We start from the raw sequence: 22,569 nt of genomic DNA on the forward strand, positions 1-22,569 counted from the left end.
ATAGGTAGACCTCAACTATGGGAGACAAACTGAGAAAAAAAAATCCAGAAAATCACATTGTCTGTTTTTTTAACATTTTATTTGCATATTATGGTGGAAAATAAGTATTTGGTCAGAAACAAAATTTCATCTCAATACTTTGTAATATATCCTTTGTTGGCAATGACAGAGGTCAAACGTTTTCTGTAAGTCTTCACAAGGTTGCCACACACTGTTGTTGGTATGTTGGCCCATTCCTCCATGCAGATCTCCTCTAGAGCAGTGATGTTTTTGGCTTTTCGCTTGGCAACACGGACTTTCAACTTCCTCCAAAGGTTTTCTATAGGGTTGAGATCTGGAGACTGGCTAGGCCACTCCAGGACCTTGAAATGCTTCTTACGAAGCCACTCCTTCGTTGCCCTGGCGGTGTGCTTTGGATCATTGTCATGTTGAAAGACCCAGCCACGTTTCATCTTCAATGCCCTTGCTGATGGAAGGAGGTTTGCACTCAAAATCTCACGATACATGGCCCCATTCATTCTTTCATGTACCTGGATCAGTCGTCCTGGCCCCTTTGCAGAGAAACAGCCCCAAAGCATGATGTTTCCACCACCATGCTTTACAGTAGGTATGGTGTTTGATGGATGCAACTCAGTATTCTTTTTCCTCCAAACACGACAAGTTGTGTTTCTACCAAACAGTTCCAGTTTGGTTTCATCCGACCATAGGACATTCTCCCAAAACTCCTCTGGATCATCCAAATGCTCTCTAGCAAACTTCAGACGGGCCCGGACATGTACTGGCTTAAGCAGTGGGACACGTCTGGCACAGCAGGATCTGAGTCCATGGTGGCGTAGTGTGTTACTTATGGTAGGCCTTGTTACATTGGTCCCAGCTCTCTGCAGTTCATTCACTAGGTCCCCCCGCTTGGTTCTGGGATTTTTGCTCACCGTTCTTGTGATCATTCTGACCCCACGGGGTGGGATTTTGCGTGGAGACCCAGATCGAGGGAGATTATCAGTGGTCTTGTATGTCTTCCATTTTCTAATTATTGCTCCCACTGTTGATTTCTTCACTCCAAGCTGGTTGGCTATTGCAGATTCAGTCTTCCCAGCCTGGTGCAGGGCTACAATTTTGTTTCTGGTGTCCTTTGACAGCTCTTTGGTCTTCACCATAGTGGAGTTTGGAGTCAGACTGTTTGAGGGTGTGCACAGGTGTCTTTTTATACTGATAACAAGTTTAAACAGGTGCCATTACTACAGGTAATGAGTGGAGGAAAGAGGAGACTCTTAAAGAAGAAGTTACAGGTCTGTGAGAGCCAGAAATCTTGATTGTTTGTTTCTGACCAAATACCGTATATACTCGAGTATAAGCCGAGATTTTCAGCCCAAATTTTTGGGCTGAAAGTGCCCCCCTCGGCTTATACTCGAGTCACGGTAGCGGTGGGGTCGGCGGGTGAGGGGGTGAGGGCGCTGAGGTATACTTACCTAGTCCCAGCGATCCTCGCGCTGTCCCTGCCGTCCCACGGGCTTCGGCGCTGCAGCTTCTTCCTCTCTTCAGCGGTCACGTGGGACCGCTCATTACAGAAATGAATAAGCGGCTCCACCTCCCATAGGGGCGGAGCCGCCTATTCATTTCTCTAATCAGCGGTGCCGGTGACCGCTGATAGAGAAAGAAGCTGCGGCACCGAAGACAGCTGTGACAGGAGGGGACAGCGCGAGGATCGCCAGGACTAGGTGAGTATGTTATATTCACCTGTCCACGTTCCAGCCGCCGGGCGCCGCTCCATCTTCCCGGCGTCTCTGCGCTCTGACTGTTCAGGTCAGAGGGCGCGATGACGCATATAGTGTGCGCGGCGCCCTCTGCCTGATCAGTCAGTGCAGAGAGACGCCGGGACCGGACGCTGGGGAGCTGCAAGTAGCGAGGTGAGTATGTGTGTTTTTTTTTTTTTTATTGCAGCAGCAGCAGCGGCCATGGCACAGATTTATGGGGAGCATCTATGGGCCAATATGAACGGTGCAGTGCATGTGGTGGTGGTGGCAGACGCTGCACTTGTAGATCAGTGGCACTGGTGCCTGCATGTGTTGGTGGCAGACGCTGCACTAGTAGCTCAGTGGCACTGGTGCCTGCATGTGTTGGTGGCAGACGCTGCACTCCTAGCTCAGTGGCACTGGTGCCTGCATGTGGTGGTGGTGGCAGATGCTGCACTTGTAGATCACTACACAGAGCACTATATGGGGCACAGCTATGGGCCAATATGAACGCTGCAGAGCACTATATGGCACAGCTATGGGGAAATATAGTAACATAGTTAGTAAGGCCGAAAAAAGACATTTGTCCATCCAGTTCAGCCTATATTCCATCATAATAAATCCCCAGATCTACGTCCTTCTACAGAACCTAATTGTATGATACAATATTGTTCTGCTCCAGGAAGACATCCAGGCCTCTCTTGAACCCCTCGACTGAGTTCGCCATCACCACCTCCTCAGGCAACCAATTCCAGATTCTCACTGCCCTAACAGTAAAGAATCCTCTTCTATGTTGGTGGAAAAACCTTCTCTCCTCCAGACGCAAAGAATGCCCCCTTGTGCCCGTCACCTTCCTTGGTATAAACAGATCCTCAGCGAGATATTTGTATTGTCCCCTTATATACTTATACATGGTTATTAGATCGCCCCTCAGTCGTCTTTTTTCTAGACTAAATAATCCTAATTTCGCTAATCTATCTGGGTATTGTAGTTCTCCCATCCCCTTTATTAATTTTGTTGCCCTCCTTTGTACTCTCTCTAGTTCCATTATATCCTTCCTGAGCACCGGTGCCCAAAACTGGACACAGTACTCCATGTGCGGTCTAACTAGGGATTTGTACAGAGGCAGTATAATGCTCTCATCATGTGTATCCAGACCTCTTTTAATGCACCCCATGATCCTGTTTGCCTTGGCAGCTGCTGCCTGGCACTGGCTGCTCCAGGTAAGTTTATCATTAACTAGGATCCCCAAGTCCTTCTCCCTGTCAGATTTACCCAGTGGTTTCCCATTCAGTGTGTAATGGTGACATTGATTCCTTCTTCCCATGTGTATAACCTTACATTTATCATTGTTAAACCTCATCTGCCACCTTAATGATGATCTATTTTTATTTTTGAAATTCACCCGTAAATGCTGCATTTCCACCCTAGGCTTATACTCGAGTCAATAAGTTTTCCCAGTTTTTTGTGGCAAAATTAGGGGGGTCGGCTTATACTCGGGTCGGCTTATACTCGAGTATATATGGTACTTATTTTCCACCATAATATGCAAAAAAAATGATAAAAAACAGACAATGTGATTTTCTGGATTTTTTTTTCTCAGTTTGTCTCCCATAGTTGAGGTCTACCTATGATGTAAATTACAGACGCCTCTCATCTTTTTAAGGGGTTGGAACTTGCACTATTGCTGACTGACTAAATACTTTTTTGCCCCACTGTATATATAGTGTTACTAAAGCCAAACATGAAATGTTTTTTTTCCTATTGATATCTACTATCTACAACTAATAGAAATCAGGTTGTTTCCTGCAGTCTATAACATTTTGTCCATCAATGAGATAAATGATTTTAAGAATTCTTTGATTGTGATAAACTCTACATGATCTATGAACTATTCAACATGTCCAATGCTAATAAAGTCAACATAATAGCTGTCGTGGCAAGAGACTACCTATGATCAGCAATATGGTTTTACAATAGTAATAAATAGGGAAAGTCTTTGGGCCCCTTTCCACTTGTGTGAGAAAAAAACGGTCCGATTTACGGACTGAAAAAACGGATGTAACGTGTGCGATTGTCATGCGAGTCTCATGCGAGTGTAATGCGATTTTTAATCGCATCATCCGTTTTTACATCCGTATGACATCCGTATGCAATCCGTTTTATTTCTCTGCAAATATTTTTATACAGTCATTTACAGGACTATTTACAGTGTTCTGTGCCACAGAATGGTAAGGTATCCGTAAAAAATGGATGGAATACGGATGATCCGTATTCCATGCGTTTTTTTTCTCGCACCCATTGACTTGCATTGGCGAGTCTCGTCCGAGAATCGCAGCAAATCGCAGCATGCTGCGATTTTTTTCTCAGTCCGATTTCAGCTGAGAAAAAAAATCGCAAATGGAATGTCACCTATTGATTAACATTGGTCCGAGTGCAATCTGATTTTTTATCGGATTGCACTCGTCCGTTTTTCTCACAAGTGCAAAGAGGCCCTTTAAAGCATTTTTTAAGTGATTTTTGAGGCACGTTTTTGAAGCAGACCCCAAATACTCTGTTACACAACTGCCCCGGGTATCCTGGGCTCCGCTTCCTTCCCCTGGGTCTACTGCCCTCTGTTGTGCTCCACATTGCGTTTTGCAAATTGTCCGGCGTCGATCAATGACATCATCTCCATAGAAATATTTAAGGTCCATGAAGACACATACCTGTGCCTTGGGTATGAGTTTCTAGACCTGTATGTTTGGGGTCCTTCACCTTCTGTGCATACTGTACTTGCTGAGAGCCACCTAAGGGCTCCCTCACAAGAGCGAACAAATCGGATGAGTGCAATCGCTAAAAAATCAGATTGCATTCGGACTAATGTTATTCAATGATTTAGTGTTCATGTACGATTTTTTTTTCTCAGCTCGGATAGGACTAAGAACGGACAGAGAAAAAAATCGCAGCTTGCTGCGAGTGGCTGTGAAAATTGGATCGCAATGCAAGTCAATGGATGTGATTTTAAAATCTGGCGGCACATAGACAAGTCGACTGTCATGCGATTTTATTGCGAATTTCTCCACTGGGCCTGGAAATTGCATCAGCACATTGCAGGAAGTTGTAAGCCCAAAGCATCCAGGCAACCTATAAAAAAAACCTCATAAACAATGGAGATCAGGACCAGGGCACCGCACAATAATGTGGAGATGCTTATCGTCCTGGTCCAGGAACAGCCAGAACTGCTGGACAAATGTGACCCAAGCTACCAGGACAATAGCCGGCAGAGATGCATCGTGGACATACATCTGCCGCCAGATGTATCCGAAATATGACAACAGCTCACGAGAGGAGCAAACAGCCACAAGTAAGTACCCCATAAATCATAAAGTACTTTTTCTGTATGTCTAAACTAAACCATGTCAGTATGCTAGTTTGTTTGCAAGCAGCATTTATGACGCACCAAATCTCTGCTATGTAAATTTATGCATGAACGTCAGCACTTCCTCATTACTATTTCATTTACCACACGTGCACAGCTGCATGATGTATTTTTGACATAAGGATGTGGGAAAATTTTTGGTCGCTGAATGAGGTCTCACGTTTTCAAATTTTTCATGCCAATGTTTATACATTAGGCCAACTGTAATTTTTAATGTTAAGATCATGGGTCACCCTAGTCATTTTGTTAAACATACGGTATAGTCATTATTAATAAACTGAGTGATATGTTCTAATTTTGTTTTTGGACATTATATTACAGTGAATGATGTCACCCGAAACTGGCGCAGCTGTTGGGAGACATATAGACGTGAGCAACCAACAGTGGGCTAAAAGTGCCTGTGCGGCCAGCAAGAAATGGCTGTATATCTATCTATATTGACTTTTTAAGTTTCCTGACCCATATTATAGAACTACGCTGGTAAGTTCCGGCTTGTTTCTTCATTCTCCAAGACATGTTATGTTGCGTAATTTCATCCACCATCACATCGTTTTTTCACTTGCAGAACGGAATCCAACTTCCGTGATAGGGAGACGGCCTCGGAGTCAGATGCTGTGTTGGATCCTGTTGGTGACTCCGTGGAGGATTGGAGCAGCAGTAGGCTAATCACCAGTCTCACCTCCACCTCCACCAGCATAAGCCACAGAAAAAGTAGAAGGACACCGGAGCAGCAGCTCTACCTTTCCGCTTGACAACTCCCCAATAGCTGCACCAATCCCACGACAAGTGCGGCCCAGGAGAGAGCTCTCCATTATCACCACTAGGTGCACATGGCAAGCTGTCGTGCATGGTGAAGGTGAATGATGATGGGGAGGAGGCTTTTGAGAGTAGCCTGGCACATTATCTGCATGACATCGCCAGGACTGTGCGTCTGTGTACAGAAACGCCATCCACATTGTGCTAGATGCATGTACCACATCCAACAATCCTCTAAAGGTATTTGACTGCTTTGTAAGCTGGCATCAGGGTAACAGAAACCATTTTCGCCTGCTAGAAAACGATGATCACAACGAGAAGGTCAACCAAGACACAGCTTCCAACAACACCACCACCCGAGGTGCCTTAACCACCACTATGACCACATAATTGGCCAAAGGCAAGGGGAGTTGGCTGGGCCAGGAGCTTCAATGCCTGGCTACATTGGGGGAAAGATGCAGCAATTATGGTACAGCCATGGGTATAATGAAGGCGCCTATTATGGGACAAGTGGCCCATACCATTTCCCCTAGAGCCCCAAACACAGAGGGCTCCTTTACCATCAGGTTCCTCAAACCCACATTTACTACATTTCTATGGCATCAGCTAAGTTCCCCAGCCACATATCACAATTTGTGAAGTGCGCATTGTGTCTTTTTCTACATTTGGGATTTGTGTGTTTATGGAAGTCAATTTGTTTCATAAAAAATAACTCCCTTTTAATGTTTGGTGTTCACATGAGAAAATATGAATGTCCAGGTTGGTAAATAACTTTTTATAAATGTTATTTTGAACACAAAAAACAGTGAATTATTTCTTAGATAAATATGCATTTTGCTATTGAGGGTATGAAACACATATGATTATGGTCGAAACATTTGATTACAATCAAAAAAGCAAAACATTTCAGTTAAACACATTTACTATTCAGGGAACAATAACTCGTGAATCTGGCCATGGAGTTTCACCCTCTGGTGTGAATAAGTACGTCACAAACATATCCCGAACCTTAATGGCGGAAGATGTTATGGACCTAGTGGTTAGGAGCACCCGGAACGACCTGATGGTTAAACTCACACAGGACAAGCTCTGGGAAGTGGGAGCTCTGCTGACCGCAACCCCTAATCCTATCACACAACTAGAAATAGCCGTGGAGCGTACCTAACACTGCCTAGACGCCTCTTCACAGCCTAAGAGCTAATTAGCCCTAAAGATAGAAAATAAAGCCTACCTTGCCTCAGAGAAATTCCCCAAAGGAAAAGGCAGCCCCCACATATATTGACTGTGAGTTAAGATGAAAGTCACAAACACAGAAATGAAACAGGTTTCAGCAAAGGGAGGCCAGACTTACTAAACAGACTGAGGATAGGAAAGGTATCTTTGCGGTCAGCACAAAAAACTACAAAAAGACCACGCAGAGTGTGCAAAAAGACCTCCGCACCGACTCACGGTGCGGAGGTGCCACTCTGCATCCCAGAGCTTCCAGCTAGCAAGGCAAAATCATGATAGCAAGCTGGACAAGGAAACAAAGAACAAATAATTAACTAGCAGGAACTTAGCTTCTGCTGGAGTAGACAGGTCACCAGAAAGATCCAAGAGCAACTGAACCAGTACAAGAACATTGACAGCTGGCATGGAGTAACGATCTGAGTGGAGTTAAATAGAGCAGCCAGCCAAAGAATAAACTATGTCACCTGTGGAAGGAACCTCAGAAGCAGCAGCACCACTCACAGTCACCAGAGGGAGTCCATGGACAGAACTCGTCGAAGTACCATTCATGACCACAGGAGGGAGTTCGATCACAGAATTCACAACAGTAACCCCCCCTTGAGGAGGGGTCACCGAACCCTCACCAGAGCCCCCAGGCCGATCAGGACGAGCCAAATGAAAGGCACGAACTAGATCGGCAGCATGAACATCAGAGGCAAAAACCCAGGAATTATCTTCCTGACCATAACCCTTCCACTTGACCAGGTACTGGAGTTTCCGTCTCGAAATACGAGAATCCAAAATCTTCTCCACCACATACTCCAACTCCCCCTCGACCAACACCGCGGCAGGAGGATCAACGGAGGGAACCATAGGCGCCACGTATCTCCGCAATAATGACCTATGGAACACATTATGGATGGCAAAAGAAGCTGGAAGGGCCAAACGAAATGACACAGGATTGAGAACTTCCAAAATCTTATACGGACCAATGAAACGAGGCTTAAACTTAGGAGAGGAAACCTTCATAGGAACATTACGAGATGACAACCAAAACAAATCCCCAACACGAAGTAGGGGACCAACACAGCGCCGGCGGTTAGCGAAACGTTGAGCCTTCTCCTGGGACAATGTCAAATTGTCCACCACATGAGTCCAAATCTGCTGCAACCTGTCCACCACAGTATCCACACCAGGACAGTCCGAAGGCTCAACCTGCCCTGAAGAGAAACGAGGATGGAAACCAGAATTACAGAAAAAAGGCGAAACCAAAGTAGCCGAGCTGGCCCGATTATTAAGGGCGAACTCAGCCAAAGGCAAGAAGGACACCCAATCATCCTGATCAGCAGAAACAAAGCATCTCAGATATGTTTCCAAAGTCTGATTAGTTCGTTCGGTTTGGCCATTTGTCTGAGGATGGAAAGCCGAAGAAAACGACAAATCAATGCCCATCTTAGCACAAAAGGACTGCCAAAACCTCGAAACAAACTGGGAACCTCTGTCCGAGACGATGTTCTCCGGAATGCTATGCAAACGAACCACATGCTGGAAAAACAATGGCACCAAATCAGAGGAGGAAGGCAATTTAGAAAAGGGTACCAAATGGACCATCTTAGAGAAGCGATCACAAACCACCCAAATGACCGACATCCTTTGAGAGACAGGGAGATCTGAAATAAAATCCATGGAAATATGCGTCCAGGGCCTCTTCGGGACCGGCAAGGGCAAAAGCAACCCACTGGCACGAGAACAGCAGGGCTTAGCCCGAGCACAAGTCCCACAGGACTGCACAAAAGAACGCACATCCCGTGACAAAGAAGGCCACCAAAAGGATCTAGCCACCAAATCTCTGGTACCAAAGATTCCAGGATGACCAGCCAACACCGAACAATGAACCTCAGAGATAACTCTACTAGTCCATCTATCAGGGACAAACAGTTTCTCCGCTGGACAACGGTCAGGTCTATCAGCCTGAAACTTCTGCAGCACCCGCCGCAAATCAGGGGAGATGGCAGACAAAATTACCCCCTCTTTGAGAATACCCGCCGGCTCAGGAACACCCGGAGAGTCAGGCACAAAACTCCTTGACAGGGCATCAGCCTTCACATTCTTAGAGCCTGGAAGGTACGAAACCACAAAATTAAAACGGGAGAAAAACAGCGACCATCGAGCCTGTCTAGGATTCAACCGTTTGGCAGACTCGAGATAAGTCAAATTCTTGTGATCCGTCAAGACCACCACGCGATGCTTGGCTCCTTCAAGCCAATGTCGCCACTCCTCGAATGCCCACTTCATGGCCAACAACTCTCGATTGCCAACATCATAATTGCGCTCAGCAGGCGAGAATTTTCTAGAAAAGAAGGCACATGGTTTCATCACCGAGCCATCAGAACTTCTTTGCGACAAAAACAGCCCCTGCTCCAATCTCAGAAGCATCAACCTCGACCTGAAACGGGAGCGAAACATCTGGCTGGCACAACACAGGGGCAGAAGAAAAACGACGCTTCAACTCCTGAAAAGCCTCTACAGCCGCAGAGGACCAATTGACCACATCAGCACCTTTCTTGGTCAAATCAGTCAACGGTTTAGCAACACTAGAAAAATTAGCGATGAAGCGACGGTAAAAATTAGCAAAGCCCAGGAACTTCTGCAGGCTCTTCACAGATGTCGGCTGAGTCCAATCATAAATGGCCTGAACTTTAACAGGGTCCATCTCGATAGTAGAAGGGGAAAAAATGAAACCCAAAAATGAAACCTTCTGAACTCCAAAGAGACATTTTGACCCCTTCACAAACAAGGAATTCGCACGAAGGACCTGGAACACCATTCTGACCTGCTTCACATGAGACTCCCAATCATCCGAAAAGACCAAAATATCATCCAAATATACAATCATGAATCTATCCAGGTACTCTCGGAAGATGTCATGCATAAAGGACTGAAACACAGATGGAGCATTAGAAAGCCCGAATGGCATAACCAGGTACTCAAAATGGCCCTCGGGCGTATTAAATGCTGTTTTCCATTCATCGCCCTGTTTAATTCGCACAAGATTATACGCCCCTCGAAGATTTATCTTGGTGAACCAACTAGCCCCCTTAATCCGAGCAAACAAATCAGACAGCAGCGGCAAAGGGTACTGAAATTTGACTGTGATCTTATTAAGAAGGCGGTAATCAATACAAGGTCTCAAAGAACCATTCTTCTTGGCCACAAAAAAGAACCCTGCTCCCAACGGTGATGACGACGGGCGAATATGACCTTTCTCCAAGGATTCCTTTATATAACTCCACATAGCGGCGTGCTCTGGCACAGATAAATTAAACAGTCGGCCCTTAGGAAACTTACTACCAGGAATCAAATTAATTGCACAATCGCAATCCCTATGAGGAGGTAGGGCACTGGATTTGGGCTCATCAAATACATCCCGGTAATCTGACGAAAACTCAGGGACTTCAGAAGGAGTGGAAGGCGAAATTGACAGCAATGGAACATCACCATGTACCCCCTGACAACCCCAGCCGGACACAGACATAGATTTCCAATCCAATACTGGATTATGGACCTGTAGCCATGGCAACCCCAAAACAACCACATCATGCAGATTATGCAACACCAAAAAGCGAATATCCTCCTGATGTGCAGGAGCCATGCACATGGTCAATTGAGTCCAGTACTGAGGCTTATTCTTGGCCAAAGGCGTAGCATCAATTCCTCTCAATGGAATAGGATACTGCAAGGGCTCCAAGAAAAAACCACAGCGCCTGGCAAACTCCAAGTCCATCAAATTCAGGGCAGCGCCGGAATCCACAAATGCCATAACAGAATAGGACGACAGAGAGCAAATCAGAGTAACGGACAAAAGAAATTTAGACTGTACCGTACCAATGGTGGCAGATCTAGCGAACCGCTTAGTGCGCTTAGGACAATCGGAGATAGCATGAGTGGAATCACCACAGTAAAAACACAGCCCATTCCGACGTCTGTGTTCTTGCCGTTCAGCTCTGGTCAAAGTCCTATCACATTGCATAGGCTCAGGCCTATGCTCAGAGAATACTGCCAAATGGTGCACAGCTTTGCGCTCATGCAAGCGCCGATCGATCTGAATGGCCAAGGACATAGACTCATTCAGACCAGCAGGCGTGGGAAATCCCACCATGACATCCTTAAGGGCTTCAGAAAGACCCTTTCTGAAAATTGCCGCCAGGGCACACTCATTCCACTGAGTAAGCACAGACCACTTTCTAAACTTCTGACAATACACCTCTGCTTCATCCTGACCCTGACACAAAGCCAGCAAGATTTTCTCTGCCTGATCCACTGAATTTGGTTCATCATAAAGCAATCCAAGCGCCAGAAAAAACGCATCTACATCACGCAATGCAGGATCTCCTGGCGCAAGGGAAAATGCCCAGTCCTGAGGGTCACCACGCAACAAAGAAATAATGATTTTTACTTGTTGAACAGGGTCACCAGAGGAGCGGGGTTTCAAAGCTAGAAACAGTTTACAATTATTTTTGAAATTCAGGAACTTAGATCTATCCCCAGAAAACAAATCAGGAATTGGAATTCTAGGCTTTAACATCGGATTCTGAACCACAAAATCTTGAATGTTTTGTACCCTTGCAGTGAGATGATGCACACACGAGGACAGACCTTGGATGTCCATATCTACACCTGTGTCCTGAACCACCCAGAGGTTAAGGGGAAAAGAAAGACAAAACACACTGCAGAGAAAAAAAAAAGGTCTCAGAACTTCTCTTATCCCTCTATTGAGATGCATTAATACTTTGGGCCAGCTGTACTGTTATGGACCTCGTGGTTAGGAGCACCCGGAACGACCTGATGGTTAAACTCACACAGGACAAGCTCTGGGAAGTGGGAGCTCTGCTGACCGCAACCCCTAATCCTATCACACAACTAGAAATAGCCGTGGAGCGTACCTAACACTGCCTAGACGCCTCTTCACAGCCTAAGAGCTAACTAGCCCTAAAGATAGAAAATAAAGCCTACCTTGCCTCAGAGAAATTCCCCAAAGGAAAAGGCAGCCCCACATATATTGACTGTGAGTTAAGATGAAAGTCACAAACACAGAAATGAAACAGGTTTCAGCAAAGGGAGGCCAGACTTACTAAACAGACTGAGGATAGGAAAGGTATCTTTGCGGTCAGCACAAAAAACTACAAAAAGACCACGCAGAGTGTGCAAAAAGACCTCCGCACCGACTCACGGTGCGGAGGTGCCACTCTGCATCCCAGAGCTTCCAGCTAGCAAGGCAAAATCATGATAGCAAGCTGGACAAGGAAACAAAGAACAAATAATTAACTAGCAGGGACTTAGCTTCTGCTGGAGTAGACAGGTCACCAGAAAGATCCAAGAGCAACTGAACCAGTACAAGAACATTGACAGCTGGCATGGAGTAACGATCTGAGTGGAGTTAAATAGAGCAGCCAACCAAAGAATAAACTACGTCACCTGTGGAAGGAACCTCAGAAGCAGCAGCACCACTCACAGCCAGTCCATGGACAGAACTCGCCGAAGTACCATTCATGATCACAGGAGGGAGTTCGATCACAGAATTCACAACAGGAAGACTGTCGTTGTGTAGTCAGCACAGATGGTTCTAGGAGGGAACTGGCACATCCTGTAGATCTTCAGGCCCTGGATCCTCACGACATTCATGCATGTGGGTACAGCTGTGTAGGACCTCACATGCCTTGAGTTGGTGGGCAGACATGAGCACCCATCATTTAGCGGAAAGAATGCCAAAGGCACACTCAACCAATCTGTGAACAAGATACAGCCGATAATTGAAAACTCGCCTCTGGTGATTGAGTCCTCGATGTGGGTATGGCCGCAATACATGGAGAGTTAATTGGAAGGCCTCATCAGAAACAAATATATATGGTGCCAGTTCAGCCCTCGAACCCAGGAGAACACATGGAGGTGGGAGACCAAGATCATTATTTTGAAGCTGCCAAACCAGGAACCTATTTGAAAAAGGTAATAATGGATAATAAAATTATGTCTTGGGATCTTTTATCATAAAAACACATATGATGTTTTCCAAATAAAAAAAAAAGGACGCCAAAATATATTTTAGACATCATGTTTAGGAATACTATATTAGGCATTCTCAGAAGCTGACCTTACTAGAGGCAACGTTACATTAAGTTATAAATACACTAACATAGTACAAAATGAAGAAACACTTGCCAACAAACACAGCCACAGACATTTATGTCCACTATTCAAAAGCAAGGCCACCTGTATAAAGCATATACATTTAATAACAAAGGAAGATAATTAGAAAAAGAAACATACCTTAGTGTGAGAAGAAGCCGCTCCTCAGCAGAAATACTTTGCTGCATCTTGGTATGTTTTTCCCGGCCTCAGCACCTCCAGCAGATGGTCAAATGTAGCCAGGTTCATCCGACAGTGGGCTGGAAAACCTTTTCTGGATGTGTGCGTAGCTCCTGATAAAGCTGATGGAACTGACCGTTTGTGGACCTTTATGTGAGTAGTGGATGGATCCAGAATTGGCGCGGCCTGCTCAGATCAGCTACAATCGGGTATGACTCACCATACCGCCGACATAACACCCGGTGGAGAAGGACTCGCTCTGCACACTCCTCCAACTCTCCTGACCAAATTCTTATATGCTAGTGTGACTCCAGTCATATGTGTATGGTGGGATTTACTCTTTCCCTATCCCTCCCTCCTGACTGAATCTTCTTTATTTTTGTGTTTAGCAGGTTGCACAGACAGTCCAGCTCCTCCAGGATGGCAGATGTATACGTGCTCAAAAACTTCGCATGTCTTAGCTCAAGTTTTCCATACATAACTATTGACTTTTCTCAGAAAGAGACAGCTGTCAATCACTGAGTGAAGGTCAAGCTCTGGACTCAGTTATGCTGAAAATCACAAAGTGGAAAGACATTTAAAAGGTTTCAAAATGAGTTTTGTTACATTCTGTATCTTTGAAAAAAAACTATTTTATATTGTTTTCATTGTTACATGCAAATGTTTAATCGGACCCAAATTCAAAGGGGTCGTCCCCGCACCAGCACCGGAGAATCCTCACAGTGCACAGTCCACGCGATGTCAGGAATCACAAGTCTGCAGTCACATAGAGTGACCACCACCATTTGTAAGTGGTCATTCAGAATTACTGCTATCTACAGGATGAAAAGAACTTTATATCATATTTATGACTTTCTAAAAGTTAGCATGGCAACTATAATATAAGTGCACAACAATCCTGTCCCTCAGTCTGAGGACCATCAGAGAATATACCGTATTTTTCGGATTATAAAAAGCACTTTTTTCCCTCAAATTTGGGTGTGCGTCTTATAATCCGAATTGTAGCTGTGGTGCAGCGTACCCCGTCCTACCTGCCTAGAGCCGCAGCATCTCCTGCCTCCGCCAGCAGCGACGCTGCCTCCTGAGACCCCACTCCACTATCGCTGCCCCCCCAGGTAAGCTACTGCAAAAGGGGATCATAAAACGCACCATTTTATTAAAAAAACATTTATTTTTTTTGCTCTACAAAATTTGGGGTGTGTCTTATAAACCAGTGCATCTTATAATCTGCAAAATACAGTAAGTGCTGATGACTAATTATTTTTACCTCTATTGTCACTTTCCTAGCCAGGCCTGTCACGATCCTTCCTTACGTCGTAGAAGGCAATAGAAATGTATTATTGAGCAATAGGTACCCGAACACTCAAGACAAGAACTCGGTAAACTCACAGTCTGTTTTACTGCAAATCTCAGCCATAGAGTAGCAGCATTAAAAAGCAGAGACATCTCTCTTATCAGTGGTCTGTGATGACGTGCGTATTCTGGAAATTATATGGTTGCTGTAACATTCCCAATACAAATCGCAAAACCTTGTAAAATCAATTACGGTAGCTTTATTAAATACAGATGACCTATACTAAGACTGATGAGTTGCATCAATTGGTCCTGTCATCTAGCCCTGAGGCCTCGGTGCTTACAAGTCTTTGCTTGCACATGCCTCGTGCTTACAATGGCCATTGTCCTGGACTGTTTTGCAATATGTGGACAAATCCCTTTTTGTTAGAAGCGTGTGATGATATGCTGACAACTGAGTGTCCTGCTGTCTGGACAACAAGCAGAGACATGTAATCTGTAGGGGACCCTGTATTAAAAAAGAATGTGTCACCAGGTTTTGCCAATTAATCTGAGAACATTATGATGTAGGGACTGAGACCCTGATGCCAGCAATGTGCTTACTGTAGTTTTGATAAAATCACTTTTATTAGCAGGAGATTATCCCTAGAGGACTAGTAAACCTGCTGCCATGTAGTCCTCCAAATTCATGAGCTCTGTATAACCCTGCCCCTACCACTGATTGGCAGCTTTCTGCCTATGCACACAGGAAGCAGCCAATCAGAGGTGTTGGTGGGGTTATACACAGCTCAGCTTTCAGAGAACTAGTAGATCTGGATCAGATAAAGCAGAAATGTTATTAAAACTGCAGCAAGTGTATGGAGCAAATTATCAAAGGATGGGGAACATTATACCACAAAATGGACCAGGAAGGGACACATTTCAAAGGAAGGAGACCAGGATGGGGCACATTATCCCAAGAAGGGGACCAGGGTGGAGTACATTATACCATGATGGGGGTCATTACACCAAGATAAGACACATTATCCCAGGAAGTGAACCAGGATTGGACACATCATACTAGTGTCACAATGGTATTGGGACTTTGGGTGCTATCCAAGTCCCTAGAACTAGGAGCGCCCTATTCTATCCCTGTCCCCCAGATTAATCATGAAGTTGGAGAAACCTGGCTAACGTGCCTTGCTGCGCTCCTATATCTTCACTGATCTGTCCCCTCCCACACCCACGGTAGTGGGAAGTTGAAGTATATAGGAACACACAAACAAAGGAAGATTGAGTTCAAGGAAGTAGGAACCAAATAAGAGAGATTGAGGATGTGCACACAGACAAAACTGCAAGCTACAATCCCCTGAACAATCTCCAAACACTAACTCCAACCACAAACAATACCTCCAACTCCAGAACCAGGAAGTATGAACTAACACTGTCAATCTCTAAGTGCCAGAGGCAAGCATATATAGCAGAGACGGACCAGGATAGGGAATATTATACAAGGATGGGGTTCATTATACCAGGAAGGGAACCAGGGTTTGGGACATTAAACCAGAATGGGAACCTTATCCCTGGAAGGGGATCAGGATGGGGCACATTATATCAGGAAGGGGACAAGGGTAGGGAACATTATACCAGGATGGGGAACATCTTATATTATACTAGGAAGGGGACCAAGCTGGGGCACATTATATGAGGTAGCGGATCAGGATGGGGAACATTATACTAGCAAGGGCCCATAAAATCAGGAAGGGGACCAGGATTAGGAACATTATACCAGGAAGGGGACCTTATATTAAGAAGAGGACCAGGATGGGGGACATTATACCAGGAAGTAGACTAGGATGGGGAGGTCCCTTATTACACAATGTCCTCTGTTGTTATGTACAGTGCTGTCCCATTAGTACATTATATCATCTTTTGTTATATAGCACCGTCCTTTACATAACATATTCCCATTGTGTTTGTTAATCATAGCGCCCTCTCTTTATTACATAGAGTCCACTCAAGTTAGATATAAAATGACTGATGATAGAGCAGCATCTGACCAGAAGACTAGTCCTTCAGCTCCTCCATTAGAAAATAAAGCTTACCCATGTTCCATTAGACGTCATTGCATTATACAGCTCTGGCAAAAATTAAGAGACCACCCCATCAAAACCCTGTCATGGGCAGCCCAACCTCCAGACCTGAACCCCATTGAAAACCTCTGGAATGTAATCAAGAGGATGATGGAAAGTCACAAGCCATCAAACAAAGAAGAACTACTTACATTTTTGCCCCAGGAGCAGTGTGAAAGACTGGTGGAAAGCATGCCAAGACGAGTGAAAGCTGTGATTAAAAATCATGGTTATTCCACAAAATATTGATTTCTGAACTCTTCCTGAGTTAAAACATTAGTATTGTTGTTTCTAAATGATTATAAACTTGTTTTCTTTGTATTATTTGAGGTCTGAAAGCACTGGGCTTTTTTTAAATTATTTTGACCATTTTTCTTTGTCAGAAAAAAAATACAAAATTTATTGTTTGGAACTTCGGAGACATGTTGTCTGGAGTTTGTAGAATAAAAGAACAATTTACATTTTACTCAAAAATATACCTATAAAGAGAAAAATCAGACAAAATGAACATTTTGCAGTGGTCTCTTAATTTTTGCCAGAGCTGTATATCTAACGAAAGAGTATGGTAGGCTGCTTGTTTGCCATAAAAGGAGGAGGATCCAAACACATTTCTTGCAAAGGGGCCCCAAGCTGTCAGTGCCCACCCCTGATATCTGCTTTGTTCTCTATGAGAGAGCTAAGACTCGGAGAATAAATGATCAGCAGTTTAAAATTGACCATTTTACATCCCTAACCCCCCCAACAATGAATCGTCTGCTGCCCCCACACATATTAGAATCAGTTGTCTGAACCAGTCGATATTGGAAGGCTCAGCCAACAATAGCCTAATGAGTATGGGAAGTTTTAGTCATTTCCAAACTTTGCACTTATTTAAGACTATGCTAAGATATTTATTGTACTTTACTGTCCTGGTAATCATTTCAGACTGTTAATCACAGCATTTCAGATTGTTCACAGCATTTCATCTGATAGGAATCCATAAATTCTTATTTAGACACATAGAAAATCTTGCGATCAGGAAAACGGTAGCAGTCGGATCACCTTGCGGCACCCTGAGCTCCAATTTACACACAACTTAAGAGACATAATAGACGTTTCATCATTTGTAGATTGACAGTTTTCCGCTTTATGTGTCAGGTTGTGTGTAAATGACGTAACCTCGGTATCATTCGTGTTTCCAGTCCCATATACCGTTCCATCGAGCTCAATGACTTAATGAAATAGAACAAATAGAAAGAGGCCAACTTTCTGCACTGAAACCAGATCCACTCCATCACCCTGTCCTCCACTAACCACAATTGTCAAATGGCTTTCCTGCCAGCATTAAATCCATAGGCGCAGGAGATGCGAGCTCATCTAACAGCCTTTAATAAAACCGACTACCTAAGCTAAATCAACATCTCCAGCTTAATCTCTGTTTAACTACAAATAAGTCACTAAAACATATTTTCTCACACGCTCTTACCTGCAAATTCATTCTTCCCATTACACTGCCCTTTACTTATGTCACTATGTAATACAGTATTACAAATAATAAAAAAGTGTAAGTGCTCCTCCACCTTCTAAGACCTTATATTACATAGCGTCATCTCTCCAGAACACTTCCACTATTAGACCTGCTGTCATTGATGTTCTGTCATATATAAGACCACCCAATAGAAGACAATTGCGGTCAATGCAACTCCTTAAGTGGCATGCAATGAATTTGAAGTATTGTTCGGCCCGCCCGTCCACAAGCATCAGAGATTGTACTCTAGTCATAGACTGGAGTAACATCTCTCCTAGTTTTCGCCACTTTTGCAATATAAACTTTGAGACATGATAGGCCACACCCTTCTACTAAGCTCCACCCATTCCCTAAAAGGTTGGCAGAACTCGTACAAAACGCCAAACGTCACTTTTTTGCACAACTGCATGTTGGTAAAAAACATCCAGCTTTTCAGCACTAAAATCTACAATAAAATCCACCTTGACGTCTCATCCAGACATCCTTTTTTCTGTATGGGAAAACTAATGGATTTTTTTTCAGTGTATTTATCTGAGTTTTATCCGTTGTTAGATCCATGTGTCCGTTTTAATCATCGCTGTGAATTTAACATCAGTGTGGATTCCAAGTTTCTTGTATCCATTGGATAGTTAAAAAACAGGATGTAATATGGATAGCATATATTTAGTTTTGAGTTACTGGGGCCTAAAACTGCACATATTAAAGCGAAACTATCAGCTGATTGAATGTCTTATTGAATGTCTAGATGCGTTATTGCAACCATGTATATTTTAAAGGGAATCTGTGAATCTCTCAGCAGATTTTGGCTACACCATCTGAGAGAAACATACTGTAGGGGCAGAAACCCTGATTCCAGTTACAGTGCCTTGCGAAAGTATTCGGCTTCCTGGAACTTTTCAACCTTTTCCCACATGTCATACGTCAAACATAAAGATACCACATGTAAATTTTTGGTGAAGAATCAACAACAAGTGGAACACAATTGTGAAGTTGAACAAAATTTATTGGTTATTTTACATTTTTGTGGAAATTCAAAAACTGAAAAGTGGGGCGTGCAATATTATTCGGCCCCTTTAACTTAACCCCTTAGTGACAGAGCCAATTTGGTACTTAATGACCAGGCCAATTTTTGCAATTCTGACCACTGTCACTTTATGAGGTTATAACTCTGGAACGCTTCAACGGATCCCACTGATTCTGAGATTGTTTTTTCGTGACATATTGTACTTCATGTTAGTGGTAACATTTCTTCGATATTACTTGCGATTATTTATGAAAAAAACGGAAATATGGCGAAAATTTTTAAAATTTTGCAGTTTTCAAACTTTGTATTTTTATGCCCTTAAATCAGAGAGATATGTCATAAAAAATAGTTAATAAATAAAATTTCCCACATGTCTACTTTACATCAGCACAATTTTGGAAACAAAATTTTTTTTTGTTAGGGAGTTATAAGGGTTAAAAGTTGACCAGCAATTTCTCATTTTTACAACACCATTTTTTTTTAGGGACCACATCACATTTGAAGTCATTTTGAGGGGTCTATATGATAGAAAATAACGAAGTGTGACTCCATTCTAAAAACTACACCCCTCAAGGTTCTCAAAACCACATTCAAGAAGTTTATTAACCCTTTACGTGCTTCACAGGAACTGAAACAATGTGGAAGGAAAAAATGAACATTTAACTTTTTTTTGCAAACATCTTAATTCAGAACCATTTTTTTTATTTTCACAAGTGTAAAAACAGAAATGTAACCATAAATTTTGTTATGCAATTTCTCCTGAATACGCCAATACCCCATATGTGGGGGTAAACCACTGTTAGGGCGCACCGCAGAACTTAGAAGTGAAGGAGCGCCGTTTGACTTTTTCAATGCAGAATTGGCTGGAATTGAGATCGGACACCATGTCACATTTAGAGAGCCCCTGATGTACCTAAACAGTTGAAACTCCCCACAAGTGACACCATTTTGGAAACTAGACCCCTTAAGGAACTTATCTAGATGTGTGGTGAGCACTTTGAACCCCCAAGTGCTTCACAGAAGTTTATAACGTAGAGCCGTGAAAATAAAAAATCGCTTTTGTTTACACAAAAATGATCTTTTTGCCCACAAATTCTTATTTTCACAAGGGTAACAGGAGAAATTAGACCACAAAAGTTGTTGTGCAATTTCTCCTGAGTACGCTGATACCCCATATGTGAGGGTAAACCACTGTTTGGGCGCACCGCAGAGCTTGGAAGAGAAGGAGTGCCGTTTTACTTTTTCAATGTTGAATTGGCTGGAATTGAGATTGGACGCCAAGTCGCGTTTGGAGAGCCCCTGATGTGCCTAAACAGTGGAAACCCCCCACAAGTGACACCATTTTGGAAACTAGACCACTTAAGGAACTTATCTAGATGTGTGGCGAGCACTTTGAACCCCCATGTGCTTCACAGAAGTTTATAACGTAGAGCCGTGAAAAACAAAATTTGCATTTTTTCTACAAAAATGATCTTTTTGCCCACAAATTTTTATTTTCACAAGGGTATCAGGAGAAATTAGACCACAAAAGTTGTTGTGCAATTTCTCCTGAGTACGTCGATACCCAATATGTGGGGGTAAACCACTGTTTGGGCGCACCGCAGAGCTTGGAAGAGAAAGAGTGCCGTTTTACTTTTTCAATGTAGAATTGGCTGGAATTGAGATCGGACGCCATGTCGCGTTTGGAGAGCCCCTGATGTGCCTAAACAGTAGAAATCCCCCACAAGTGACCCCATTTTGGAAACTAGACCCCCCATGGAACTTATCTAGATGTGTGGTGAGAACCTTGAATGCCCAAGTGCTTCACAGAAGTTTATAATGCAGAGCCGTGAAAATAAAAAATATTTTTTTTTTCCACAAAAAAGATTTTTTAGCCACCAAATTTTTATTTTCACAAGGGTAACAAGAGAAACTGGACCCCAAAAGTTGTTGTCCAATTTGTCCTGAGTATGCTGGTACCCCATATGTGGGGGTAAACCACTGTTTGGGCGCACGGCAGAGCTCGGAAGGAAGGAGCGCCGTTTTGGAATGCAGACTTTGATAGAATGGTCTGCGGGTATTATGTTGCGTTTGCAGAGCCCCTGATGTACTTAACCAGTAGAAACCCTCCACAAGTGACCCCATTTTGGAAACTAGACCCCCCAAGGAACTTATCTAGATGTGTGGTGAGAACTTTGAATGCCCAAGTGCTTCACAGAAGTTTAGAATGCAGAGTCGTGAAAATAAAAAATATTTTTTTTTCCACAAAAAAGATATTGTAGCCCCCAAGTTTTTATTTTCACAAGGGTAACAGGAGAAATTGGACTGCAATAGTTGTTGTCCAATTTATCCAGAGTACGCTGATGCGCCATATGTGGCGGTAAACCACTGTTTGGGCGCACGGCAGAGCTCGGAAGGGAAGGAGCGCCTTTTTGGAATGCAGACTTTGATAGAATGGTCTGTGGGCATTATGTTGCGATTGCAGAGCCCCTGATGTACCTAAACTGTAGTAACCCCTCACAAGTGACCCCATTTTGGAAACTAGACCCCCCAAGGAATTTATCTAGATGTGTGGTGAGAACTTTGAATGGCCAAGTGCTTCACAGAAGTTTAGAATGCAGAGTCGTGAAAATAAAAAATATTTTTTTTTTCACAAAAAAGATTTTGTAGCCCCCAAGTTTTTATTTTCACAAGGGTAACAAGAGAAATTGGACCCCAGAAGTTGTTGTCCAATTTATCCCGAGTACGCTGATGCCCCATATGTGGGGGTAACCCACTGTTTGGGCGCACGGCAGAGCTCAGAAGGGAGGGAGCACCATTTGACTTTTTGAGCGCAAAATTGGCTGTCGTGTTTGGAGACCCCCTGATGTACCTAAACAGTGGAAACCCCCCAATTCTAGCTCCAACCCTAACCCCAACACACCCCTAACCCTAATCCCAACCTCATCCATAATCCTAATCACTAACCCTAACCATAATCACAACCCTTACCCCAAAACAACCCTAATGTCAACCCTAACCATAACCCTAATCAAAACCCTAAATCCAACACACCCCTAATCCTAATCTCAACCCTAACCTCAAACCTAACCCTAATCCCAATACACCCCTAATCACAACCCTAACCTTAACCCTAATCCCAAACCTAACCCTAATCCCAAGCGTAACCCTAATGT

At 43.7% G+C, this 22,569-nt stretch overlaps 1 protein-coding gene across 2 annotated transcripts in view; it reads right to left on the reverse strand.

Moving 5' to 3' along the window:
- IQSEC1 (IQ motif and Sec7 domain ArfGEF 1) overlaps positions 1-22,569 on the reverse strand; it is an 816,093-nt gene that overhangs the window by 768,580 nt on the left and 24,944 nt on the right. The window lies entirely within an intron of this gene.

Source organism: Ranitomeya imitator, chromosome 8 (assembly GCF_032444005.1).
Source record: "Ranitomeya imitator isolate aRanImi1 chromosome 8, aRanImi1.pri, whole genome shotgun sequence".
Taxonomy (NCBI): Eukaryota; Metazoa; Chordata; class Amphibia; order Anura; family Dendrobatidae; genus Ranitomeya; species Ranitomeya imitator.